This window comes from Schistocerca cancellata, chromosome 5 (genome assembly GCF_023864275.1).
Source record: "Schistocerca cancellata isolate TAMUIC-IGC-003103 chromosome 5, iqSchCanc2.1, whole genome shotgun sequence".
Taxonomy (NCBI): Eukaryota; Metazoa; Arthropoda; class Insecta; order Orthoptera; family Acrididae; genus Schistocerca; species Schistocerca cancellata.
This window is the reverse complement of record NC_064630.1, coordinates 489,231,396-489,234,323: the sequence shown is the minus strand read 5'-3', so window position 1 is coordinate 489,234,323 and position 2,928 is coordinate 489,231,396. Positions and strand designations below refer to the sequence as shown.

Here is a 2,928-nt window from a genome sequence, read left to right as displayed (position 1 = left end):
TGCATACATTTATTGGGCCATGCAAAGTTAGGTTTCCTCTTTCCAGCCCCAACTATGGGATGAGGGCACTGTAGACTTAACCTTTTGGACTGTGAGACATGAAGATGACCAACCTCAAATTACAATGAAATGAACACCCTTAGCTGCTTACAGGTATTGACATACGTCAACAGTGACAGATGAAAATGTATGCCCCGACCGGGACTCGAACCCGGGATCTCCTGCTTACATGGCAGCCTCGGTGGCTCAGACGGATAGAGCGTCTGCCATGTAAGCAGGAGATCCCAGGTTCGAGTCCTGGTCGGGGCACAGATTTTCATCAGTCCCCTTTGATGTATGCCAAAGGCTGTAAGCAGCTAAGGGTGTTCATTTCATTGTAATTTCATTCTAACGAGCTGCATGGTCACCGATGGTATCTGTTCTTTCGGACATGTCCGAAAGAACAGGTACCATCTTAGTATATATGATCAACATCTCCTATCCGTGACAAAGTGTTGAAGAAAATATTAACCCCTGTTAATACCTTGATAGGCAAGGACAAACTACGTGAATCTGCTTACAGTAAATCTTCATCCAATTAATGAACGTCATAGATGAGCGACATTTACAAACACGTGCACTGAACATAAGCCGTGGCTGGATCGTGTTATGCTTTGCACTAAACCTTGGTTGCTACTCCGTGATTAGTCTCCCGTTGTTATCGCGATTATGCTGTTATCCTCTCTCTTCACGAGTCACAGCAGCAGCGGGTATCGATATTCGCACCCTTGTACTATCTTTGGCCTCGCGCTTATAGTTTCCGGCGGTGCCGTGTACGTGTAGTTGGTTGGTTGGTTGGCGTGGAGCATCGAGGAAGTCTCCGTGGCGCGTGTCTGGCCGGGTCCGCTGGCGGCGTCCACTCGCGGTCGGAGTGTGAGGGGCTGTTCCCATTGCTACGACGTCCGTGGCTCACCGATACCAGACACGAAAGTTGAGTCTTTACTTAATCCACCAGCCAGCTCCAGCTACTCACATTGTGTCGTTTGAATTTAATTGTGGGCTGTTGGGACATTCCCGAGAGCAACAACATGTGTTTTTAAGTTCGAGAAATTATAGCCGCTCTCCTGTAGAGTTTAACTTAACTTCATTATTTTGAATTGAAGTGCACCAGCGGAATCTTCTGCCTTGTGGCCGTTAACGTTCTGGTTACCTGCCCTGGGCGTTGACGTAAATTCAGGTAATGTATTTTCCTCGTTGTTTTGTTGTTGTCCAGCACGGCGTGTAGTTTGACAGCTGAATGTGTAATTCGTTGTGGGCACCGATACCTTCTGCATTGTTCCATTGAACTCCCTGTTGTGTGCTGGTCGGGTGGAGCTGAAGTTATCCTGTCGCTCGGTCTGTTGACTGTCTGTCGGTTGGGTTGCAGACAGATTGAGAGTTTGTTGGGCCAAGTGCCTGTCTCACCTAAGTGAGTGTTAGTGTTTGAATTCCAGGTCGACCGTTGGAAACTTCTAAGCGCCGTTTGATGTGCTGCCTTTTCTTATTTGTTCTTGTTGTTTGTTTATGTATCGCTTCTAGCCGATTTTAAATTAAAGTTGTTTTGCCCTTAAGGCATGAGATTGTTCTGGCCCTCAGCCTGATTTAGAGAAATGTTTTAAGTGAGGCTTTCTGCCTTTTAAAGTTCAAATTCTTGTTTTGAGTCTTAAGTGATTGGCCTTCAGCCGGTTTTAAATTGAAGTTGTTTTGCCCTTGAGGCGTGATATTGAATGGCGCATTTAGTCGGGGATTAAGTTTTAAAATTATTGTTGCAATTGATCTGTTTTTTAATGTTTTCATGAATGTTTGTTAAATGAATAAAGCAGTATGTTAGAGTGCAATTGACAGCCACTCATTTTGGCCCCTTTCCACAAATTAAACTATCTGTCCTGTCCTGAGGGTATAGCAGCGGATCTCATTCGATTTTCCTACAGATACTTTTTTCTTGACTTCGTTTATTCATTTCCAATTTGGTAATTTTTTAGTCAGCTATCACAGGGCTGTCACTTGATAGAGAGATAGTAGTACAGCTACGCATACGAAGAAATGCTCAGTCGACCTTATTCTTCAAGAGTCTATGAGCATTTGTATGGAGTGTAGCCCTGTATGGAAGTGAAACATGGACAATAAATAGTTTGGACAATAAATAGCTTGGACAATAAATAGTTTGGACAATAAATAGTTTGGACAATAAATAGTTTGGACAATAAATAGTTTGGACAAGAAGAGAATAGAAGCTTTCGAAATGTGGTGCTACAGAAGGATGCTGAAGCTTAGATGGGTAGATCACGTAACTAATGAGGAGGTATTGAATAGAATTGGGAAGAAGAGGAGTTTGTGGCGCAACGTGACTAGAAGGAGGGATCGGTTGGTAGGATGACCAATTTAGTATTGGAGGGCAGCGTGGAGGTTAACAATCGTAGAGGGAGACCAAGAGATGAATACACTAAGAAGATTCAGAAGGATGTAGGCTGCAGTACGTACTGGGAGATGAAGCAGCTTGCACAGGATAGAGTAGCATGGAGAGCTGCATCAAACCAGTCTCACGACTGAAGACCACAACAACAACAATTAATTCGGATTCATTATCTATTTTGTTTTTCCTTTTTTTCGATGATTATTTCTTCAATTTTTAACGCAATATCTGATTCACTCAAGTGAAAATGGTTAGTCATAACTGTATCATCGCCTGTTATGCGTATAGAGTTTATACATTTGACAGTAGGCATAAAATTAATTTTTTTTTACAGTAGAACGAGAAAATTCAGTAGCGTCAACTTTCTTCACCTAACTATTTCCAATAACAGTGGTAAACATTGCTTTACCATTTACAGGAAACCAATTGGCACTGATATTACTGTTAATGCAGCATCATGTCAGCCTTCTAGAAACAAAAAAGTCTTTTTCAGATCC

At 42.6% G+C, this 2,928-nt stretch overlaps 1 non-coding gene across 1 annotated transcript; it reads left to right on the top strand.

The window, feature by feature from the left end:
• Positions 1-235: 235 nt before the first annotated feature.
• Positions 236-309, top strand: Trnat-ugu (transfer RNA threonine (anticodon UGU)). The gene has a single exon. It is a non-coding gene; the product is annotated as a tRNA-Thr (tRNA).
• Positions 310-2,928: the final 2,619 nt, after the last annotated feature.